The following is a 26,639-nucleotide window of genomic DNA, read 5'->3' on the forward strand; positions in this document are numbered from 1 at the left end:
AACAAAATAGTTTAATGACAATTTTACACATAAAAACACATTTTCCCCTCCTCCTCCTCCTCCTCCTCCTCCTCCTCCTCCTCCTCCTCCTCCTCCTCCTCCTCTTCCTCCTCCTCCTCTTTTTAAATCCTCACCCAAGGCTATTCTTCCATTGATTTTTAGATAGAGTGGAAGAGAGAGGGAAAGACAGAGAGAAATACCGATGTGAGGAAAACACATAGATTGGTTGCCTCCTGCACGCACCCCAACCAGGGCCCCAGTGGGGAGGAGCCTGCCACCAAGGTACATGCCCTTGACCAGAATCAAACAGGGGCCCTTCGGTCTGTAGGCCGACGCTCTATCCACTGAGTCAAATCGGCCAAGGCGAATAACACATTTTCTAGTTGGACATCAATTTATTCTCTGAGATTACTTTTCTTTTGTCACAATTGTAGTGCTTTGCTTCTTTATGCTGCTCTCAGTAAAGGAAGCTCTGCTTTTGGCGGTGATGTGATCCAGTAAATAAACTGCTCTATATGAGGCAGGGTGTCATGACATCACCCCAGCTGGGAGCAGTGAGGATACAAGGCTTACTCACAGCATCATCGCATCCAGCTTCCAATTTCTAGGCCTCAGTTTGTCCTCTGATTAATATGCACAACACACGCATGCACGCATTAGGGATGATAAATTTATTCATATTTTTCTACAGTTTGTTTATAAGAAAAATTAACTTTCCCTTTTAAATCTGTAAATGATGGGGGGAAACAGAGAGAGTAATGAAAGAACTGGGCAGACTTAGCTGAATCTGTCAACAATTTCTCATAGAAGAAATCATCAGCGTGAGCGTCCAGTTCATAAAAATGAGCAATGCCAGTTAATATTTGTCCTTGGCTTAGTGATCCTTCGCCTAGGGTCCATAAAGAGAAGAATATGATGTGAATTGGGGACTCTTCAAATGTCTAAGAAGCATGACCCATTTTTCTGGAAGAGTTCCACGGTAGGCAAACTAATAGCTTCTCAAAAAATGACAATGTCCTAATCCTGTGACTATCTTACTTTACATGACAAAGAGAATTAAGGTTGCAGATGAAATTCAAGTTGCTCCTCAGCTGACTCTGAGAGAGAGAGAGATTACCTGCGATTATCCAGGCGGGCTCAGTCTACTTCTAGAGTCCTTAAATGTGGAAGGGGAGGCAGAAGGGTCAGAGAGATGTTATGTGAACGGATTCCACCTGCCATTTGTGGCTTTGAAGACAGAGGGAGGGACCACGAGCCAAGGAATGTTGGCAGACTCTACAAGCTGGAAAAGGCAAGGAACTGGATTCTCCCCTGGAGCCTCCGGAAAGAAACAGTCCTGCAAACACCTTGATTTTAGCTTGATTAGGCCTGTGTTGGACTTCTGAACTATGGAACTATGACATGAAAATTATGTTTTAAGATACTACATTTTTTTTGTAATTTATAACAGCAATAGAGCACTAATACAAGCTCAAACCTTGTAATGGTTTTTTCATATTTCAGTTCATAAACATATGCCAAAAACAGTCTTGAAGACCAGTGTGCCAATGTTCAAATGCTCTATGTAACTGGAATAGGTCATCCTGGTTATGAAAAACACCTCACTTGTCTACACAGAATTTTGGAATATAAACACCTTCATTTCCTTTCTAGAAACTTTACTCCAGGACATTTGGAGAAATTAAATTTATTGGTGCAAAATAATAGATCAAAAGCAGCCAAAGTGTCATAAAGACCCACATTTTAATTTTTTAAGGTTCATAACTCTACTATTTACTCAATTTCTATGAGAACCAAATTTTTGCTTTGTTTTAAAAAAATGATCTGATTCATTATTAGCCAAATTTTGAAACAAGGTGTATCCACCCCCTCTTACTTGTAGATAATATGGTGGAGACGCTCTCAGTGTTAATTTGTGAACAAGAATTCCTATTAAGCAGATATTCATCTGGACTATATCATCTGCAAGATCAGCTTTGAGAGAAATGAGAGAATGTGAAAACGGAGATTCTTTGAGAATGAACGTATGCCTTTCTCCATGCGCCCATATCAGTGTGGTTACAGAACTTTGGGGAATTTATTCCAATGTTTTCTGTACTCTCGGTGTTCATTGCTTCAGTTCTTCCTATCAGAACCTCCCGAGGTCAGAAAGTTTTGCCCTTTTCAGAGACTTTTTTCAGCTGGTGAAGGCTTCTGGGCTAACCAGAAATCAAAATGGGATGCTGCATTATGTCAGAACTGCATGTTTAGTCTGCTTTCTTAGAAATAATCAAGAAAAGTTATATGTGAAAAGACACAGATGCTCCTTTCTCAGAAAGAGTTTCATTCTTTTGAAGTATAAAATGAGAAAGTCGAGTTGAAATCTAGAACAATATGTATTTTGTATACCTACATAGATTTTATTGATTTCATGTATGAAAGTTCACAAAATATGAACATCTTTTGGAAAATGCCTAAGATTATGTACCTATAGCATATATTTACATATATTACTACTACATTATATGTTATATGTAATACAAGGCAGTAAATGTTCATTATGTTGATGCTGACTCTTAGCCAGACTGTGCTTCTTTGAAAATTCCTAGGAGCTTGATATTTACTATTTATCCTGACTTATAACTGATCATAGTTGTAGCAAAGACTATATTGATGAGACTCCCAATTATTTTAGAAAAATCTTTGACACTAAGTTGCCCCAAATGTAATCATTTTATTTTTTAATTTCTATGATTATGTGAAAAAAGGCTTAAATGAAACCTGCTTTAAGAAATATATTCCATATAATGAACAACATAAACTGATGAGCAAAAATAGAACCAGAGTCACTGAAGCGTTGAAAAGACTGTCCAACCTATGAGGGAAGGTGGGGGGTGAGAGGGTAAGACATCAACCAAAGGACTTGTATGCATGCATATGAGCATAACAAATGGACACAGACTGGGGTCGGGGGGGGCACGTTCTGGGGGGTGGGGATGGCTGGGGAGAGATCAATGGGGGGAAAAAGGAGACATGCAATACTTTAAACAATAAAGAATTAAAAAATAAAAATAAAATCATAAAGTAAAAATATATATATTCCATTATGAATTTTGTAATTAAGAAGCTTATGTGTATATCTGAGAGCACCTTGAGTTGTCTGTGACATTTATAGTTGTTGTGTAGCCCAAATTATACAAAATATCTCTGCTTGTCAACTACAATATGATCTGTTTAAAAATATATAGAGTGGAATATAATTACTTAACATTTTGATAACTATAAAGACTCTCTCATAGGATGCATTGCCCTAGAAAGTCAGCTAAATAAATATCTATTAATATTCAATGAATGCCAGTTTCATTTCACACTTCATTTCTATTGCAGTAATGAGTCAAAGAAGGACTATATCCAACAGGTTATGAGACTAATAGTAGCATACTAAAATTTATTTCACCATTCTGTTTATTTTTTTTGGGGGGGGGGAAGGTAACAACAAAACCCCATTAACAAAAACAATACTTTAAGACCATCATTTGGCTCTCTCTGACTCCCTTCCCTGGACAGCACTTACAGTTGATTTTTGAGGAAAAACAAACACAGATAAAAAAAAAAAATTGACTTCTTGTGACTTTTTCTCAGTTCACATTAAAGTTTTTTTTTTCCCAATTCTTGTTTCACCACTTTAGTTGTTCACCCAGCTTTGTTTATTTGTTCCTATAGCTTGTGACATATGAAGTTCACACCCGATCACTGATTCTGATAGAATATAGAATTAAGTTCTTATGGCTGTACTAAATTCCACATACTACTGACACGGAACATTTGGTGCCAACCTCACATTGACTTCATGTTACATTTGCACTCATGTCTTCTTTCTGACAGGGCACTCTCTACCTTCAGCTACCTCAGGGGCAAACACGCAGCCCTGCCATCTGTATGACCAGCTGGGTTCAAGGAGGCAGAACCTCACAGTTGGCAGCAACCAGATGAATGTCTCTTCTGTGCAGCGGTGATAGAGTTCTCACTGGTGAGCATCTGATACAAAGTGGTAGCTTGAAAGGCTGGGGATTCGCATTTATGACACTTAAGCAGATTTTAGGCTCATTGGCTTATTCCCAAGAATTGGGTAACATGTTATAGTTTTTAATGATTTGTTGGTTATTTGTTATTCTTTTAAATTCCCAAAGAATGAGAAAAATATCCAGTGGGAACACTGACGTGAGCAATAGACTTAACAGTCACTTTCATAAGCCATCAGCCGTGGCACATCACATTAAAAACCCCAAAGGCAGGCCAATCTTGTGTCAAAGTTCTCCGCAGTCAGAGAAAGGCTCTCCCATTAAGGAAGGACCAAGTCCAAAAGAAGTCTTGCTTAGCCCTAGCTGGGTTGGTTCAGTGGATAGAGCCTCGGCTTGAGGACCAGAGGGTCCTGGGTTCAATTCTGGTCGAGGGCACATACCTTGGTTATAGGCTCCTCCCCAGCCCGGGCCCTGGTCGGACTTGTGCAGGAGGCAACCAATCTATGTGTTTCTCTCACATTGGTTTTTCTCTTTGTCTTTCCCTCTCTCTTCCTGAAAATCAATGGAAAAATATCCTTGGGCAAGGATCAACAACAACAACAACAAAGAAGTCTTGCTTAAAATATAAGGTTTGAGAATCTTAGTAAGTGGAGGAGGTGGGGGAGAGAAGGTAGTGTTTATTAGAGATAAAACTGTGCTGTCACAAGGAATCATAGGGATTATCACGAGCATACTAATTCAGCCATAAGACATTCATTTTTTCAACAGCTGTCACCTGAGTTAAATGAAGATGAGTTTTAACTTTTATTGTTTGAAGTTAAATAAATATGTTCACCCTGGAGTAGAATATTTCTTCTTTAAACTGCATCTTGAGGTTTTTTTCATTGTCCAAACTCTGGATTATCATAAATTCATTTAAAATTACTTTCTGGTGACTCCTAACATAAAGTACCTGCCACTCTCCCCCCCCCCACCCCCCACCCCGCCCCCAGAACTTAAAATACACTGTGCTCTTTTAAAAATGTATTCTTTTTATCTGTTTGACTGTATCAATAATAGTCAGAAAAAATAACTGACCAAACAAGTGGGGTTTTAGGACCCAAAGAAAATCATGGTAAGAAGTGATATTTTAGGTCTATTCACACAAAAAAAGGAAATTAAGTTCCTTGACATTGGAGCGCCAATCCCCTTTGTAAAAGGCTTGTACTTCAGCTTCCTTTTCTGCTTAGTCATTGCTTTAACTCCCACTCTGAGATTGATTGCATGACCCTTGGAGATGAGTGATCTTCCACTTACTCTCCGCCAATGCAATCTGGACAACCTCAGGGTTGGTGAGGCTCCTCTTGGGTGGTTTTCATTTGTTTTAAGAACATTAAAGTATCTCATAAATCTATATTTATTATATTGGTGAGTAATCTTCTGTAATTAAATATGAAATGCTGAAGACAATGTTAAGGTAACAGTGGGGTCACAAACCTCTTTTTATGGTGGTTTCATGGCTACAAAAATACTCTGGAATTTGCTTTTGCATTTATCTCTGCATCTGCTTAACATTACAAAACATCCAGCAGCATATCATTTTCAGACGGGCACTTCATAAGTGTTTTAAAATAATAGTGTGTGTTTTTTTATGATAGATACATAATGCTCATAATAAAACAATTTAAGATGAATCTTAGAATGTGGTTAACAATATCCTTATTCAATATAATGTGTTCTTGCTTACCAGTATTAGAAAATTTGGTGAACTAGTCTTAAAGAATACAGTCTTTAAGGATATCCAGATTTTGATACTAGCTCTATTCTTACTAGTTTTTAGACAGACCAGTAAAGAGATGAAGAAGTTGGGCTGAGTAATAAAAACAAATCGGCTATAAGCCCACAAATTTGGAACCTATGTTTGAGAAGGCGCTATGGTAAGTATGCTAAAATTGACCTTTGCAATATCATCAGGGAGAAGGATTTTTAAGTAGATTTAAAATTGAAACAAAGTTGTTTTTAGAGGTATTTTAAGTTATCCAAAAGTATAAAGTTTTCCAGCAATTTATATCATTTATGAAAAAAAGTGTTACCAGGCAATATTGTTTGAAAACTGAAACAGTCACCTAACCAATATGTACTTGGCACCTTAACCAAATGCAATTGAAGAAAGTAATAGGATTTGTATGTCTTTCTAATATATTCTATATTCTGTAATTCAGACTAGCAGAGCTCTTACTTCTTTGAATTTTCTGGGTTTCAATATTAAAAAAGATGCATTCTCCCACCCCCAACACAACAAAATCTAAACACTGCGCTTTTGGATTTTATCTTCAGAGAGGAACTGTATTTTCTAAGTTAGATAAACAAACAAAACAAAACAAGTGGCCATACCGGAAGCTAAGAGACATTAAGGGCCAAATATAGGAATAAAACTACACATCAATAAATATATACTGGGAAAATGTATAAGTTAGAGAACAAATAGATTCTAGGTCTAGAACATAAAGAGAATGATGAAGAGAGCATTGAGTGACTTCAGTAAAACTGGAAAAACCAACCTTTTTTTCCATATAAAATTAGAGGCCCAGTGCACGCATTCATGTACATTAAAAGAAAATTAATTAGAAGAAATATTTTAATATCGCTATTCATCCTTCCTCTATAATAGAAGTGTCAACCAAATTCACCATCAACAATAATAGATTGAAACACATGTGTGCGATTGGCACCAATGAGAGCTTTATATGTATCGTGCATGTGCAAGTCAACTTAGTCTTTTATAGATATAGAATAAACTTGCTTAATTAGACCTGCTTTCTGATGTAGCTAAACTTTTTCTAACCCAATGAAGCTCCCCAACTTCTCTTTCAGGTAATTGTCAGCAACACAGCAGTAAATATCAACACGAAGCAGATTATTATTATAGATCACGCAGGGAGAACAAAGGGTAAAATATTTCATTGGAGCAGTGTTTGACTATATTCTGTGCAGTGAGAAAACGTGAAATCATTTTCAATGTCCACCATTTCTTACTTCTTTTCAGTCGGGTCAAGTTACTAAGCCATTTTCAGGCTAATGAAAAGAAAATAGGATTCCACTGAGTCTCCTATCTACCTACTGCAGGACTTCTGTGAGGATCAAATGAGATGAAGCACGAGAAAATGCTTCACAGACATTTGGTTAAAGTGTAAAATGTTTGCACCTGACTATAAAGCAAGTTGTGTTCCTGGGCTGAAGATACTGCAAGGAGGCTAGTAGTCGCTAGGGAGAGGAAGCTGGGCATTGCTACGTGATGTCATTACTGGGTGCCCACAGCTACGGTTTCCAGGCTGGGCTGGGCTATGGGCCACATTTTGCTGCATGGGGTCTCGGCAGTGTTGGCTGTGATTTGGTGGGGTGTTGCTCTGGGGTGGTGGTTGGGCCTGTGTCCCATTTGAAGGAAGCCAAGTGTTGCTTTCTGGGCGCCAGGTCCGCAGTGCCGTTTCTCTGTGTGCATCACGGCAGCTCCTGCATTGAGCATCTGCCCCCTGGTGGTCAGTGCACATCATGGTGACAGCTCAGACGGTCGGACACTTAGCATATTAGCCTTTTATATATATATAGATGTGCTATAAAATCTATTCACTAGAAAGTTTTAAAATTGAATACATTTTCATGCATTTAAGTCAGAGATACAAATGTAAGAAGTTTAAGTGTTCCTCATGCACATGATTTTATGACAGGTTCAGAAAATTAAGGTGAAGCTGCCCAAAGATAGAAAGCTTCTCCATAAATCTAAACACTACTCCTGCCAGACATCCTGCAAAACTGGCTTAGGAAAATTTTACTGTGCACTTCAAATGGGAACCTATTGAATAACTGAGGATGAATACAAATGGGTCATGAAACAGTCTTTGTTTTTTTAAAAAAAGTGTTGGTGATTATATTCCCAGTTCGCTGACTCCATGGGTATTATTTTTAATTGCTGTGTGGTACAACATATTTACTTTTTGAGGAAGATGTTCCATTCTATCAGTCCTAGAGAATATGGTGGCAGTGAGGACAACCTGAACAGTGACACCGGATTTCTTAACATCCCACATGTCATTTGCTCTCTTCACACCTTTTGCTCTGTCCCTGATGGGAGCATATCCCCTATTCTAAAATGAGGCTAAATTTAGTGTTTGTAAAATGCACAGGCAATGCCAAAATGACAGCCACCAATTTTCTGTTTCCAATAGAACATCCTTGAATTTGGAAAAAAAAATAATTATGTTTCAAGTGGCTTTAGAAGGCTTAATCGACTACTAGTTGGTTTTACCACATCTTAATTCTAAAAATCTGTATATAATTTAAAGGAAACATATCCATGTGTTTCTGACTAACTTGCCATTAAGCTTATTTTGTGAGCTCAATTTCATGCCTAAAAAATATTTAAAAGCCTCTTTAAATTTTCAAGCCTTTGCTAAGAGCAAGGTATTGCAAACACACTGTTAGAAACAGGCTGGCCTTTGACATCCCAAACTAAAGGCTGTCAATAGGTATCTAATAATATTACTCCAGGAAATAGATGCTCCCATCTTCTTGAAAACAAATAGCCTCTGTTTGCCACCTTGGAGGGGCATGCTGTACATTTATAATGTCAGAAAGAAACTCGTATTCCGTGAGCAGTTTCCCTTGTTTCTCAGTTAGGATATTCGAGGAGGGATTTTGCACCGTTGCCTTAGCTGCATCTCCCGTGCCTTCAGCAGATGTCCACAGCGACTGAGAGCAGCATGTGATTTTTTCCATATAGCCGTGAGTTCCCAGAGAACAAACCCAAAGTCACGCTGCATCTGCTCCGTTCGCACACGCACACGCACATTGTGTGCTCTCTTGGAACCCCATCCACGTGCAGCTTGCTTCAGGCTTGGAAGCCTCTCGGGGCTGGAACTTCGCTCCATGTCTGGCGTAGCCGCTGGTGCACATGACGCTTAGGAGGCCATCTATACAGTACTTCATAAATCGAGTCGAAAAGCCGAGCCTTTGAAATACATCTTTTTTTTTTTTAGTGAATTTCATCTTTATGTTTTCAATGTTATTTTCTGGTAGTTGGAAGGGGCATTCATGTTCACGACCTCTTAAAAAGCCAAACAAGGCTCTTTATTGGGATCCATATCCAAAGACAACCCTGTGAAAACTGCACAAAGCACTTAGAGCCTGAAGGTCACTGACTGCATTGACCGACAGTGTGTCTGTTTGGACAGGGTGATGGCGGCGAACATAGCCACTTACCACACTGGAATATGATGTTGACAATTTGTGAAAAACCATTTGGCTTTAAAACAGCCTTGAAATTGGAGGAAAAAGGAGGTGTCATTGGCCAATTTGCTCACTGAGTTCAAGTTTGTTCTTTGAAGATCAGAATGGTTATTAAAATACAAAGAAAGACTTACAGCGGTTCTCAACCCGTGGGTCGTGACCCCTGTGGGGGTCGAACGACCCTTTCACAGGGGTCGCCTAAGACCATCGGAAAACACGTATATAATTACATATTGTTTTTGTGACTGATCACTATGCTTTAATTATGTTCAATTTGTAACAATGAAATTGGGGGTCACCACAACATGAGGAACTGTATTAAAGGGTCGCCACATTAGGAAGGTTGAGAACCACTGACTTAGCAGATTTGGTGGTAGGAAGAGAACATTCTCAACTTCATCAGCAACAACAATGACAATAACAAGAAATAATGGTGAATGCCAACCACATGTGTAGTGGGTATAATTAGAAAAGGTCAGACAAATAGAAATGAATGGTCATGTGGCAAAGTGTTGAAAGAAACAGCATGGGAAGAAGGCTGGACTAATAGACAAAAGACCCAGGTTCTAGTCCTGGTTACTCACACTCGATGCCTCAGTTTCCTCATTTTTAAAATGGAGTTGGTAACAGCAATGCCCAGATGCCCAGAATATTTAAAGGATTACACGAGATAAATATGCAACTTGCCACACTTTAGCCAAACCATATTTGGAAAGAATTGATGTCAATGGATATGGTTATTGACGTTGAGTAAGGACATACAACCCAAGCAAATTATTTTCCTGTCTTTTGGCTTTTTGTAAGATGATTTTGGGTCCCCTAGAAAACCATTTTTACTTCTTCAATAACTAGAAGTTACCATAATCTTCAACTTAATCATCTTATGAGGTTCCAAAAATAATACATCTATGTAACTAAACTACCGTGTCCTAACTCCTTAGTGTCCAGAGGTGAATAAATCCCCTTCCAGTTGTATACTATTTAGTGGGAATCCATGGAATGTTAAAATTTAAACCAACTCATGATTTGGGTACTATATTTTAAAATTTTCTGATTATAACAGCCATACATGCTTAACAGTTTAGTTTTAGACTGTGAGATCAATAGTTAAGAGCATATTAAAGATTCATAAGCCTCCTTTCTAGAGAAATCTAGGCTTGTAAAAGAGGCATTTTAATTTAAAGGGATAGATTTTCCTGGCAATCCCATGTTTAATATGATGAATTGAAAATACTTTTATGTTTCCTATGAAACTGTGGTGTTTGCAGTTCGAGGACTCTGGATCACATATTGGTGGTTTTATTATTTTCATTACTCCAAATACATATATTTAAGCCCTTTGGGTCTTAAACTAACTTATTTTTTTTAAATTTAGTATTGCACACACATTTTTAGTTAAGCAATAAACATCTGTCATCTGCCATTTATTAATATTAATTATAAATGGTCAGTGACTCATGGGATCCAAGTATAGCAGCTGAGATTTTTCTAAATCTGACCTCCTTAGAGTTTATATAAAAAGTGCTCAGAGCACTTCTCCTAAGCTCCTAGCCAAGTTAAGGCTGGTTTGCAGCATAGTATTTCAGATTATGCATTTAGCAATCAAAAAAGGAGACAGAAATCCTGAAAAAAAGCGTTGCGTCAGGTATTAGGTGGGACAAAATAACAATGAACAATGTTCTTCAAAATTACATGGTGTCATACACTAAACATAACTACAAGTTAAAGGTTATCTGTACAGTGTATGTATTAGAAATGTTACAAAATTTTGTGTCTCTTTTCCATAGAGTTGCTGCTACAGATGACAAGTGTTGAAGCGACATTTCCATAAATGAGTATAAGTGAATACAAATTTGAGGAGAAAACCGAGAAAGGAACAAAGCCCAGCACGTTAATGCATCCCCAGAGAACTAGTGTTCATAGCTCCTTCGTTCTTGTCACCCTGAACATCCCTCAGCTACAGCACAATATACACGATGACACCTGACAAAAACTCTGGATGATGCCTTAGGGGGCACACGGACACATCTCTTGAGATTCAAGCAATGTTGTTAAGAAAAACATATTGTACTTTACTGTAGTAAAGGGTTTACAGGAATATTAAGTTCAGGTCTTATCTGAATCTAATTGGGAAACATAAAAGAGATTTTATAAACCATCTTCTTTTTAAAAGATATGTTTTTATTGATTTTTTTGTTTTTAGGGAGAGAGAGGAAGGAAGATGGAGAAAGAGAGAGAAACATCTATCACACACCCCCTACTGGGGACTGAGCCCTTGAACGGGAATCAAACCTGGGGGCCTCTTGGTGCATGGGTTGACATTCAACCACTGAGCCACACTGGCTGGGCTAATCCATCTTCTTTAATGTTTTCATATAGAGTACTCTAGCTCAGAGCTATTGGTGAGTTAGGCCTTACTTTAATACAAGCACTTATATTTTTAAAATTATTTTGAAGTGCGGTAAAATGCACATAATATAAAACTTACCACTTTAATCACATGTAAGTGCATAAATCATCAGAATTAGGTACATTCACACTGTTGTGCAACCATCAGCACTATCCATCTCCTCAAATATTTTTGTCTCGCAAAACTGAAACTCTGTACCTATTAAATAAGTCCCAATTCCCTCCTCCCCTCAGCTTCTGGCAACCACTATTCTATTGTCTATCTCTAATGAATTTGACTACTCTATGTAACTCATATAACTGTAGTCATACAGCATTTGCCTTTTGGTGACTGGCTTAGCTCATTTAGCATCACATTTTTAGGGTTTATCCATGTTATAACATGTGACACATATTTTTTTTTTTCCTTTACAAAGCTGAATAATATTCCATAGCATATATACACATTTTGTTCCTTCATTTACCTAGATAAACAAATGTTCTCAATGGACACTTGGGTTGCATCCTCCTTTTGGCTATTGTTAATAATGCTGCTGTGAATGTGGGTATACAAATATCTTTTTGAGACCATTTTGCTTTCAATCATTTTGGGTATATTACTAGATGTGGAATTGGTGGATTATATGGTAATTATATTTTTAATTCTTTGCAGAAACATCGTGCTGTTTTCCACAGCGGCTCTACCATTATACATTCCCAACAATCATGCACAAAGGTTCCAATTTCTCCCCAACAACTTCTATTTTTACCTATTTTATATATTAGGCTCTGCATAAGATTTCAATAAAGAAAAGGGTTCTGCTACTAAAACTCATTTAAAAATGACTTTTCTAATCCACTCTTCTCATCTTGTAAGCATCTGTAGATAGCCCAGTAATGTATTACCAGGAGCAAAGCAAGACTCAGGTAATGCCCATTAAAAAGGCTGCTCTTGTCTCCATAAGAAATCTCTTGCCTGTCTTCTTTTCTGGTCTCCCTTTTTTGGTGCCCTTACCAGATCACCTTTTCAGGTAGAACTCTCTTCGCTTAAAGCTCAACCTGCTTTCCAGAATACCTGGCCCTACACCACAGGAGCAAACTCACTGAGAAAGACCTAGTTCTTTGAAGGGAGACAGTCTCTCTTCCATTGCAGCATCAAAGGGTTGCTTAAGCAGGTGGCTCCCTTCGCTGTTTAAAAATAGGGGTGAAAAGAAGGGATTCAAAGGAGGAGAAAGCCGCTAAAGTTAGCATGGTGATGCATTATTAAATATCTGTGCAGTTCCACAAATAGAATTAGCAACATAACCATACTTGTTAATGGAAGGTGATTAAACAATAGTACAGGAAATATTGTGTCCATAAAGCAGCATAATATCGTGGAAACTGCAATGCACCAGGATTGGGACAAGGTCACTTAGGCAAAGTCATTTTATCTCCTTAGGTATTGGTGTCATTTATTACCAAAAAAAAAAAAAACCCCAAAAAACAAACCAAAAAAACACACAAAATAGGGATGGGTGAACTATGCATCTGTAAGATCCCTTTTGACGCTCTCATTTTGATGTTTCATGTGTTGCTATTGCTATACAAGAAATATAAGATTAGTCCTAATACACATCTCCTCTTAATTACATTGGCAGAGGCAAAAAGATACAAGGCAAGATATCTTTTATGTATGGATCATCATATTTACACATAAAATTGCTTAATAGAAAAATTGGAAAAGCATATAAATAGCTATCCTATAGAAATCCAAGTAACTAATATATTATTAGCCTTACTGGTAGGCAGGAAAATGCCAGTAACAAAACAATAGGGTGCTATTGCTAATTCATCAGATTGGCAAGAGTTTAAAAACTGGTAACATCCAGTTCTGGCAAATATATAAGAAAGCAGGCAATTCTGATACACCACAAATGTGAACTGTCAAAACTTTTTTGGAAAGTAATCTGACAGAATACATTAATATTTAAAATGTGCATGTCCTTTTATTTATCCACCCAGTGTTTGGGACTCCATTTTATATTAAATCTCACAATTGCTGGATGCTTACCATGTGCCAGACACAAGTCAAAGAGTTTTATACACACGCAGCAACTCCTCACTACATAACTCCTCACAGTAACTGTTGTCATCCCCAGGAAAACAGGGCATGCAAAGGCCAGTCATTTGCTTAAATTCATAGAACTCGTTAAAAGCACCAGTGAGATTTAAAAACAGGTATGTGGTTCCAGAGCCTGTATTCTAAATACTATGCAATATCAACTCTTTTACCTCTGACAGAAAGTGACTGCATCAGCTTATGAACATTATAGAGACTTTTACTAGAGTAATAAGAACAAAGCCAGGAGAAAAGTTACCATCCAGGTTTGTCGTTATTGATACTAAAAATAATGCTTTCATAAAAACGAAACAAAGAAACGAACAGCTAGCCGGGGGGGTTGAACTGAGATGGCTCTGCCTTTCAAACGATTTCAGTACGTCTTTACTTCACCAAACTGATGCTGCAAGGATTAAACATGAAAACAAACAAACACAAACAAACAAACAAACAAAACACAAAAACACAAAAAGAAACAATGAGGCTACGAGCAGATAATTCTGTGAAAATTGAGGAAACCTGCAGGCATGGCAGGAAAAGATGACAAGGCAAGATCCACAGTAGGAAGAGGGACACACGGGCTGAGAGAAATTACACATAAAAACTCCCTTCTCCTGAACATTTCAAAGCAGAATTTGACACACTAAATGTGAATCCACCATAATTCTTGTGAAATACTTAGTAAACTGTATTTCAGTTATTGGAACAAACAAATTTGAAACAAAACCAAATTATTTTATGATTTTGGTGTTGCATGGAAAGCAGGTATGTGTTATATCAGATGTTTACAGTGAGTATTTACTATTCTAAGGGATATTTCACTATCACATGTCCATAGTCCATAAAAATAATTAGCAAATTAGCATTCTACTAATTACCTTATGGAAAACTCGGTTATTATTTCTGTAAATAGAGTAATAAGATTGAAATAAATCAGATGGTAATTGCTGATCCTTTGCAATTAATTAGATGTTAACTGCCGATTCTAAGTGTGCATACATGTCTATGTCTGTCTTATTTTTGGAATCAGCAATTATTCATATTTCCCAAGTGTGAATTTGGTATGTTGACATTTTCTTGCCAAAAAAATGTGACATTTTATAAAACGTCAGTAAAAAATAAGTGGCACTGTGCTTCTAAACTTCTAGATTTCATGTGATGCAAAACTAAAAGGAATATCTCATTTAAAATGCACGTGTTTTGCATTGAGATAGAAAATGTAATTGGACTCTGTTCAGAACCTCTTTCCTAAATCCGATTCTTAGCAAAAATAAGAAAAGCAGGCTTTTCCAGCAGAAACAACAAATAAACAAAACAACCCTTTACAAGGCAAATTTCTCAATTATGGCAGCCTGGGCTCACAGAGGCTAGAGTTATGACCGGGTGGTGTATACACAGTATAAACATCAGAGTTCAGTAATTAGGTTTGAGTTAATTTTAACGTTCCAGTGGCCGGGTTCATAATCAAGCAAAAGTTCATTACCCACACTGGTACATTTCACACGGAACACGCAGCAGCTAGAAATGGAAATGGACATGCCTTTACTTAAGCTTGCACAAATCAATCCCAGAAGCCACTCACATGAGCAGTGGTTATTTTCCTATTCATTTCAGAGCCAGTTTACTCACATAAAAATGTTTCTAGCAAACCACAGAAATCAGGGGGAAAACACACAGATTAAAACCTCATTAGCATTAAGCTAGACAGGCCTCTCTAGTCTAATATAGATGGAGAAAACTTTAGTTATTCCTCCTCACTTAAATGTTTTTCCATGTATAATATAGGGTAGGATTACGTTATAAAAAAGTATAAGCTTCTGTGTTTTGTAAAATTTGAATTTTTTTTTTTTAGAAGGTCATTTTTTGCAACTGCTGTTTGTCAGCCTAGCCCCCTTGTTTCTACAAAGGCTTGCCACTCAAAGTGGCCCATCTGTTCCTTGCTTATAATAATGGGCATGCAATACAGGCAGACCAATCACACTAGCGCAGTCCTCCTGCCTCAGTGATTCCTTCAAGGGTGGACATGTGATTCCAACAGAGTCCATTTGAATCCATTCATGAGATTGGGTGAGTGAACACTGAAAGAGAGAGAGAACCATTCTTTTGGATTGAGAGCAATGTGGATGTAGACTTAGGGCTGCCTAGAGCCGGCTTTCCCCTGAGTTTAGGGGAAGAGCTCTCTGCAGCAGGAAGAAGCAGGCCAATAAACAATGAGAAACAGAGGCAGGATGAGTTGAAATGGTGAGAAAGAGCCAAGTGATATTGTTTAAGCCCTCAGAGCAAGCGGTGCCTAAAGCCAATAGTTTGCTTTTGGTTTAAGGTAATTTGAAATCTGTCATTTTCAACTAAAATGTCTGATGAATACAAAGGGGGGTTAATGGTGAGCTTCGTGAAAAGGGGTTATCAATGGGGGATAAGTACTGATATGTTGTTTCTCTGTTCAAGCAATAATTACATGTATTTGAAAAGAAAACTAAAAGACAAATAAAAATTCTAAAAACAAGCACCTGGCCGGTGTGGCTAAGGAGTAGAGTGTCGATCTATGAACCAAGGAGGTCACAGTTGAATTCCCAGTCAGAACGAATGCCAGGTTGCCAGCTAGCTCAACAGGGTTAGGGGGTGGGGGGGAGGGGGGGCAGGGGGAAGGGTTCAGAAAAAAGGCAGCTGATCAATGATTGCCTCTCATTGTTGATGTTTATATCTCTCTCTCCTCCCTTCCTCTCTGAAATCAATAAAAATATATTTTAAAAAATTATTAAAAAAAAAGCATTTCCATTTAGGACATGAAAAGTGAGGTGCTGTAGACAACAGTTAAAAGGAGTAGGACTCTCTTACTTCTAAAGTACTGTTTCTTCCTTTCTAAAAATACACTCCATGTTCATGAAGTTGTTGTGTAAGAGATTATTTCTATTGTATTTTCCAATTTGTAAAGGGCAGAAGAGGAATCTATAATAATAAAAGCATAAATATCAGACCAGACATCCTTCCAGACGTCCTTCCAGGCGAAGCCGGGATTGCAAGGGAAGCCCGGGTCCTGGATGCCTGCGAGCTGCTGGAGGGAAGCCTGGGTCCCGGGTGCCAGAGGAAAGCCGGTGCCGGCAGCCGGGGGAAGGAAGGCCTACTCTTGCACAAATTTCATGCATCGGGCCTCTAGTAATAAATAAAAGGCCAGGCCACGATACCTTCATACACTTCACAAATAGCTACTAAAGCACCAGTCATGTGCTAGACACTCTTAGGTGTCTAGGATATCAAATGAGCAAAAGAGGCAAACAAAAACAAAGTCTCTGCCACTCTGAATCTTATATTTCAGATGTTGGCGTTGTGGTTTATGTCAGTCCATGGTCACGAGCATCGATGATTGGCGCACTTGTAACATATACCTGTGTGGATCATTTTTATCTTCGCAGTTTGCTCCAGGAGGAGCTGAGGTCTTCATTAGAGTTTGCTAAGACATTTACAAAAACATTTGTTTATGCTGGCAAAAATGAAATGTCTCTGTATACTTTCTGTTTTGGTCTCGAGGTGAATATATGTATTTTGTGTGTGTGTGTGTGTGTGTGTGTGTGTGTGTGACCACCATGTTGATGTACTGATGTACGTTTTCAAGATGGTTAAGTAGGGTTAAAGATACAGCTTGTGGCTGTGGAACAGAGCTGAGTTAACGGGCTCTTCGGAGAAATGACCCCAAGACCTTGGCTTCCTTTGCAGCCTGTTCTAGCCAGCTGAGATCCCTGCCAATTAGGAGGGTTCCCTAGAGAGAGGCTGGGAGAGCATCAGCATAAATTTAAATTTTGGACCCCCAAGTATAGTTTCCAAAAGGGCCTTCTTGTCCTTTGCTAATTACAAAGTAAACATTTCTCCAGCAAAAAGACACTTCCTCCTTTCATGCGCCTGTCCTCTTTCCTACCTCCCTAACACAGTCACTCCTTGAAACCGCTGCTGTTGCTGAAACCTCTTTGGCAGAGAAGACAGCACACATTTGAAGGCACAAAAGAATGATTCTTTCCATAGATCATTATCGTGTTCTCCTTTTATCTACTCCAGCAACTTCTTCACAGGAGCGTTACAGACCAACTGTGCAGATTGGTACGGCCTGGCAAAAAAGGACTGGACACCTTGTCCTTAGGCCTCCCAAGAGGTGTGACCAGACAAACGCAACCAGGTTACAATTAAATTCTGTGATGTCACTGAAGCAAACACATTCTCAAACTTGTTTACGTTAAAATATATTTAGCACCACAAACGGAAATGAACACTCAAATGGTGTAATCCTTACACATTGCTGTCAAAGCAGACCCCACATAGAATGAGGTATATTTTTTACTGATGGACTAATCCAAACATAAAATTTCTAACACAGTGTCTGGCACCAATAGGCTATTATTATTAACATGGACAGAATGGGTATAAACAGCAAATTCGTCAAAACCTCTTAATCTACCATGTTTCTGTTCTTTTCCACATGTATTTCTCTTTCCATCTAACCTTCAATTCAGTCCCTTCTACCGTTTGTTTATTTTCACTACACACACACACACACACACACACACACACACCCCTTCCCTTCTCATTATGTGTTCATTGTTTTATTATTTTATTATTATTTTTTTACCTTTTTAATGAATGTATTGGGGTGATATTGGCTAATAAAATTACATAGGTTTCATGCCCTAACCGGTTTGGCTCAGTGGATAGAGCTTCGGCCTGCGGACTCAAGGGTCCCAGGTTCGATTCCGGTCAAAGGCATGTACCTTGGTGGCAGGCACATACCCAGTAGGGAGTGTGAAGGAGGCAACTCATCAATGTTTCTCTCTCATCGATGTTTCCAACTCTCTATCCCTCTCCCTTCCTCCCTGTAAAAAAACCAATAAAATATATTTAAAAAATAAAAATAATAAAATTACATAGGTTTCAGCTGTACAATTCTACAGTACATCATCTGTACATTGTATTGTGTGTTCACCACCCCAAGTCAAGTCTCTTGCATTGCATTTATCCCCCCAGACCCTCTTCAAGAGGAACGGTTTTTCCTCTCCCTTTTTAAACCTTGTAGAACCCCTAGCCACTTTGATCATGATAGAAACATAGTCCACATTCCTTCCTCAGCCAGCCAACCACATGAGAGAGAGCCCAGAGGGAACTGCACAGGTTATAATTAAATTCTGTGATATCACTTCAGCTTCAATTGCTCATTCACATTTATTGTTATTGTTGTTTTGAGCCTCTAGGTTTTGGGATCATTTGTTATACAGCAAAGGCTCACTGAACTTCACTTCACGCACAGAATCTAAACAGTGGCAAAATCATTGTTTGCTCAGGGGCTGAAGAATGCTTTGTGTACTACAGCTACTATTGTATTTAATAAACTGACCCACATGTGTTACGTCAAAAAACATTAGAAATTTATAAACATCACAAAAAATATTTTGTCTGGATAAATTATGATAAAGATGGTTTTAGAATAGGGCTTCTGAGGTACATATCAACACAACAGAGAGAACTATAAATGATTATTCTGTCACCATAGCAAGGAACGGACCGCATGGATAATGGTAACACGAGTATTTCCCACCATAAATTTTGACCACCGTGAATGATGTCCACCAAATCTTAGGTAGCCTACAAAAAATGGGGTAATATGAATTCGGTAGCCTATCTAATAATAGACAAATAGGGTAATTAACCGTACCTCCGACATGCTTCCCATTGGCTAATCAGGGCGATATGCAAATTAACTGCCAACCAAGATGGCGGACGGCAGCCAGACAGCTGAAGCGAACATGAGGCTTGCTTGCTCCAGTGATGGAGGAAGCCAAGGTTCCCCACCTGCCGCTGCAGGCCTCTGAGCTGCACTCTAAGAAACAATGTTGCAATTATAGAAGCTAAACAATCCCCAGAAACCTGCTTTCAGCCAGCTGGGCCTCAGAGCTGGAGCTGTAATAGTGTTTCAAGTATAGAAGCCAAACAAACCCAAATACCTGCTTTCAGCAGCCGAGGTCTCAGAGCTGGAGCCGAGCCTCAGAACTAAAGCTGGCTCTCAGCTCCAGTGGCTGCCATAGAAGGTAAATAAATCCCAGAATAAAAAAGAAAAAGAAAAAAAGGAGAGGTTGGGAGCTTCAGTCGCTCGCCAGCCTGAAAACAGCCATCATCCCCTCATCCAGGCTGGCCAGGCACCCCAGTGGGACCCCCACCCTGATCCAGGACACCCTTCAGGGCAAACCAGGCAGCCCCCACCCGTGCACCAGGCCTCTATCCTATATAGTAAAAGCGTAATATGCAAACTGACCCTAACAGCAGAAAGACTGGGAATGACTGGTCACTATGACACACACTGACCACCAGGGGGAAGACGCTCAATGCAGGAGGTTCCCTCTGGTGGTCAGTGAGCTCCCACATGGAGGAGCTCTGCTCAGCCACAAGCCAGGCTGATGGCTGCCAGTACAGCGGTGGTGGTGGGAGCCTCTCCTGCCTCCTCAGCAGCGCTAAGGATGTCCGACTGCAGTTTAGGCCTGCTCCCCGCTGGCAAGTGGACATCCCCCGAGGGCTGTCGGGCTGCCAGAGGGATGTCTGATTGCCATCTTAGGCCCAATCCCATGGGGAGCAGGCCTAAGTCAGCAAGTGGTCATCCCCTGAGGGGTCCCAGACTGCGAGAGGGCACAGGCCGGGCTGAGGGACCCCTACCCCGAGTGCACAAATTTTTGTGCACCGGGCCTCTAGTTCATTATAAAGAGATAACTGATGGTGGAATTTTTTAAAATGTTATAGTACCTAGGGTTGCAAGGCATGAAACAAAAAGTTTCTTATTTTTAGCTGAGTTTTTTCTTTAAGATTGACACAATTAAGAACATACAAGGGGATTGCAAAGTAGCCTTTAGGAGGAGGTACATACGTTTATATTAGGGCACATCTCTCTGAGAGCAAAAGGTGTTATTTACTGCAAGAGACTACCTTTCTTGGAGGTTTTAACATAGCTGAACATTTTCATGTGACACTGAAATATTTTGAATTAAAATAACATTAATTTTTTAATAAAATTGGTTTATTATTTTTATAGTAACTTGTGTGTGTGGGGGGGGGGAGGGGGCGGGATTTCCCTGCTGTTCTACCATCTCGTCCTTATTACCAAAGCTTCAGAGCATGTGCAGGTTTTTGTTGGTGGCAACAGGCCCTCCCCAGAATCTGAACAAACCCCTTGGGGTAGGAACTGACTAGAACCTAAGGAGGGATATCAAAGACAGATTGTTGAGTTTCTCCTCCTTGTCACCAGCAGATAATTTTTGTTGTGTAGGGCTGTCCTGTGCATGTAGGGTATTTAGCAGCATCCCAGACTTTACCATTACATGCTGATAGCATTCCCTTCCTCCAGGTTGTGATCATCAGAAATGTCCCCTCGGGAGCAAAATCATGCAGGTTGAGGACCACAATCTCTAATGCCATTATCGTCTCAGCTCTGCACTTTTTCACATGTTCTCTGACGTATGGCAAAGAGCTAGTCCACCGATTGGGTGTAGGGAGGAGTAGACAGGGCCCACCCTCCAGTGCTTAAACAGGACGAGCCACCGGCCAGCTGGTCTTCCTCCATGGAGCACAGGTGGGGAGAGGACATCATGCACATACTCTAAGCCAGTTGGCCTCCTGCAATTTTGAGCTAACCAATCCATTGATTGGGATTTTGAAAACTGTTCAGAAAATATTGGCTAAATATACTGTTTTGAATTTGAAAAAAATATTTAATATAAATACTTCTTGTAGAAAACGCAACCATTCACCACTGGAATCATTGTTATAAAGCTTTTAGGAAGAAAACTAATAAACTGAGGAGGATACCTAGGAACCAAGCAGACTCACTTTTTCTTTGCTTGATTTTTTTAAAAACTGTTTTGGCTGCAATTTTAAATATAGTGCTCATGATAAACACAATGCATATAAAATAGTGGTATTTGAAGTAGTAATAGCGATTTATAAGTTAACATATAACACGTTTCTTTTGTGTAAAACCTATTAGATTTTGCTACGTTACCTTTAATTTGGGAAACGCACATAAGGCAACCTGCAATATGTTCAAATAATGCAATAATCCCCACACTGTTTCTTCCCTGGAAATGTCTCTGGATATTTTATTTATTCTTGTTTTAATGGATTCCTGTTCTCTCTCTCTGGTGGGAAGGATGGTGTTTCTTTTTGACACCAAGAAAGTAGAAGCAACCCTATTTCTTCTGTGACTTACTCTTCTCCTCCATTTCTATCATGCATTGCATGCAATGAATTAGTATGCTCTCCATGCAATTAGGCAAGGAACAAAATTTCTTTCATTCTTTTCTAATTGCCTGAAAACCCCATATCTATAGGAAATTTCTTCAGTCAGTTAAAGGATGTGCAAATTAATAAAGATGTTTGGTGTTCTTATGCCCACCCCTACATATACACAAAAATTATCCTTTTGCCTCAAATATAGGCACACGTATATTGCATTGTCCTGTTTCACTTCCCTTTATCTATCTAAGATGGTTACACCAAGTAAATCAAAGGAGTCAATAAGTATAAGTTGACAACCATTGAAAGTGCATCTTCTCCTTATTTATTTCTATCTATATATATAAAAGCCCAGCAACCAGAACAGCAGAACAACCAGAACAACCAGAATGACTGGTGGCTATGGTGCACACTGCGGCAGCCAACCAGCCTCATCTGGGCCCAAACAGGCTCCCCATTCCTGGCCAACCCAGCCCCCAATCGGTCCCTAACAACCAAATTGGGAGTGGGGCCAGCTGACCAACCACCCATAGGCCCTCTCCCCCGCTGGCCCGGCCCAATGGTTCCCCATTGGAGCAGGCCAGATAGACCCCACCCATGCACAAATTCATGCACTGGGTCTCTAGTTTTAATATATTGTTTTAATGCATATATGATAGTCTATATGTGTTAGACTTTATAATCTCTTAAAATATGTTATATATCTTTGACATTTTAGATATATAATTTAATTGAGATAGCTCAAGCTAGAAACTATTGCAATGGTTATAACTTATTAAAGCTGGTAATGATGGAAAAGTTAAAGGTAGCATGTCAGGTAAAGGAAAATAATCTTAAAGGGTACAAACAAAAAAGTACATCAGATAAAAATTCAGATTTGGGGCTAGAGATATTACATTTTCCTTCATAGATTCATTTACTATGACCATTTTAAGCATGAGAAAAATATTAGTAAAGAAAAATGTGTATGTGTGTATTATTCACAAACAATTTTTCAAATATATATGTATATGCATCTCACAACTAGAATAATCCATCCTGTTACTGAAACCTAGTTCCTTCTATTCAGTCTCTTTGTGTGCATTTTGAAAAGTCATTTCTGGATCTTATCATTCTTCCCTGGAGACCTTGCCTTTGGCAATCATGGCCCAACAGAAAAATCCTGAACACATGCTCCACACCTTTTCCAAAAATGGCTTATCTACCTCTGTCTATTGTTAACCTCTTAGGTGGGGATGATAGATGTAAGTTTAAATTCAAGATTTTCAGGCTAAATTTATTTTAAAGAGTCTTATCTATTAGCTTACTCCCCAGAAATGCTCCAGTCATGAATTGAAAAGATCTTCTTTTATGAATCTATAAGCATTTAAGAGTGGTAGGAGAAATCATGTCTTTATCACTTTATTGTGTTTATTCTCTACACTAATAAAAGACAAATATGCTAACTGACCATACCTTTGCTATGCCCACCAGCCAATCAGAAGAGTACGCGAATTAACCAAACAAAGATGGCTGTTAAATTTCATACTGTAGGTGGGGCGGAACAGCGCAATCCGCCCCCCCACCCGCCGCCATCTGGGACTCCTGTGTGTGACCCGGGGTGGCGGGGCGGGGTGGTGCCATAGGCCGCTCGTCCCACCGCCATCCGAGCCTGCCATCTGCGACCCGTGGAGGCAGGACAGGCACCGCAGGATCGGGCCTGCCATTTGCCACCTGGGGAGCGGCCCAAGCCAGCAGGTGGTTATCTCCTGAGAGGTCCCAGACTGTAAGAGGACACAGGTCGGCTGAGGGACACTCCCCACTCCGGCCAGTGCACAAATTTTTGTGCACTGGGCCTCTAGTATATATATATATATCTATATATATATATATAATCTCAGAGCCTAAGTGAGAGTACTCTGGGTAATATTATTTTGATGTGGTATAGTGGTCTACCTAGAGTTCATAAAGACTTTTCTATTTGGTTTCTCCATGTTCAATAGGATATTTGATAAGTTACCATTAAAACAATATAAGATAAATGTTAGATTAGAGAAGTAATGAATTAAGAAATAACTTGTTTCCTTTCTATCTTAAACTTTTAGGCTATTGAGAAAAATATTTGACAGACATAAAAAGATGTATGAAGATTAATAAAATTGGAACTGAATCTGGTATTTAATCCCACATGCTATCCATATTTCCTACTTGGTTGTTTGTGCATTATGAAATTTGAAAAGTAATAAACACATACATTTTTATGGTTGTATAAAGTTCCTCTGTAATATGAAATGTTACCATATACTATCAGAGGGAAGAAAAAAAGATCAGAAAAGAAACTTTTAAGCCAAGCTTATAGCACAGGTTACCATTTTTAAACTTCTTGTGACATTATTTGTCTTATCCATTCTTAGTTTTAAAGACTGACATTTTTAATGTTAATGTTTTAAGTCAACTGCCAGAAAAATATATTAGAAGACCACATTCTCAAGTAAAGAAATAAAATGCAATTAGTACCATAATTTACTTTTTCTATTAGATAAGATTTTTTTTTCACTTATATTTGAAAAGACAAGTATACTAAATACTTATTAGCAGTGTAGAATCTTTGTGGAAAGCCTAGTATGAGTGAAGACCACTTGTAAGTCATTAAATTTCAAGAAAATTTAGTAAACATAAGTAAATGTACAGCTATGGGAGCTTAACAACAAGTAGAGTGATGAAATATTTGATTTCCAAATTCAACTTTTAAAATCTAAGATGTTTTAAATTAATTGGTAACTAATGCCAGAAAGACCTTTTTCACTAGCCAACTTTCATTCCTTAAACCTAATTTTAATCAAAACCTAATTTTAATCTTACAAATTTGCAAAAGCTTGAAGATCCCGTTAAAATAATTCATGTCTTCAATAATTTTATCATATTAACTACTTGATTACTAATGACAACAATAGCTTTATACATTATGATGATTGCTGGTGCATTTGGGATAGTGAAAGACATTGCAAAGTACACGTGACCCAAGTTCTGCCTTAGATGAGCAATATTCAGGTTTGCTCAGCACCCTTCTCTGTGTTCCCATTGGACTTGTTCACACACATATAATCTTCCCTAATATAGGATATTGTGATTATCTGTTTAAACATCTTAACCCTCCGTAGGATTCTGAGTGAACCTTCAGGATAGAAATTTTACCCTATTCAGTTGTAAATCTCCAGGGCTTAAAATTGTGTATGGCCATAAAGTAAAAATTCAATAAAATGATCTCGAATGAATGAATGAATGAATGAAATAAGAAATAAGTTCAATTACAGAGGCAGCTAAACTATTTTTAATTGACACTTAATTGAGGGATGATTTAATGACTTACCAGATAACTACCAATCTATATATATAAAAGCCCAAGCGACCATTAGGACTGAACAACCCAACAACTGGTCTACTGATCACTAGGACGCACACTGATCACCAGGGGGCAGACGCTCAATGCAGGAGCTGCCTCCTGGTGGTCAGTGAGCTCCCACAATGGGAGTGCTGCTCAGCTGACAGACCTGTCCCTGCGGCCCACCAGCCCGGCAGCAGCCACTCACTCCCTCAGTCGTCCTGCAGGTCCAATCTCCCAAGAACAGGCCAGGCACCGACAGACTGGCGCCACCGGCAAGATCCGACAGCATCCGTGGCCTCCAACACCATGGCTACTTTCCCTTTCTAGATGCTCCGCAAGGAAGAAAGACATAAAAGCAGCCTGACAACCGGCATGAATGTCAACGGGAGGGATCTGGATCCCAGGTTGGCAAAGGCATCCCACTGCCCGCCTGGAGGGTGGATTGGGTCCTGGCTCCCCTCCGCCCCCCTGTGGATGGTGCCAGATGCAGGGCTCATGGCTGGTGAGTGCAAGCCTCTCCCAATCAGGACTGACTGGGCATGAGCCTGTGGCAGGCACAGGGGGCCAGGATGAGCGGGAGTGGCAGGCAGGAGTGTCAGGTGGCATTGAACTGCCAATTTGGCCCAATCCTCCAGGCCACAATGAGGGACCCCACCCATGCATGAATTTATACATGAATTTATACATCGGGCCTCTAGTAGTTATATAAAGCTATGTAACATACTGGTAGACACTGGTGCTGAAGACATTAGTGAGGAAGATGAAAAAAATTAAACTTTAAAGGCCAATATGTATTTAATCACCTTAAAACATCATATGAAATGGTATACTTCTCCTTGGTAGTCGTAAGACTTCAGAAGAAGCTCTGACACAGAGTTATTGAACACTGATCATTAAGATTCTGTAATCTGTTATATAAAGTTAGCGGACTATGAATAAAATCTGGAGGGTAACATGTCATTAAAGTTGGTATTATATTTATAAAATATGGCTTGGTCTTTACCTCAAATGTAAAGTCAATATTAAAAACATATATACATTTAGCTCGGTTGGGGTGGCTCAGTGGTTGAGCGTCAGTCCATGAACCAGGAGGTCAGGGTTCCATTCCCGGTCAAGGCACATGCCCAGATTTCAGGCTCAATCCCCAACAGGAGGCAGCCGATCGACGTTTCTCTCTCATAGATGTTTCTAGCTCTCTATCTCTCTCCCTCCCTCTCTCTAAAATCAATAAAAAAATATTTTTAAAAAACATATATTTAAATATTTT

At 39.1% G+C, this 26,639-nt stretch overlaps 1 protein-coding gene across 1 annotated transcript in view; it reads right to left on the bottom strand.

Annotated features, from left to right (window-relative positions):
- Nucleotides 1-26,639, bottom strand: part of RSPO3 (R-spondin 3) — an 85,821-nt gene that overhangs the window by 17,177 nt on the left and 42,005 nt on the right. The gene's annotated exons all lie outside the window — the stretch shown is intronic.

This window comes from Myotis nattereri (genome assembly GCF_964212035.1).
Source record: "Myotis nattereri genome assembly, chromosome: 6".
Lineage (NCBI taxonomy): Eukaryota > Metazoa > Chordata > Mammalia > Chiroptera > Vespertilionidae > Myotis > Myotis nattereri.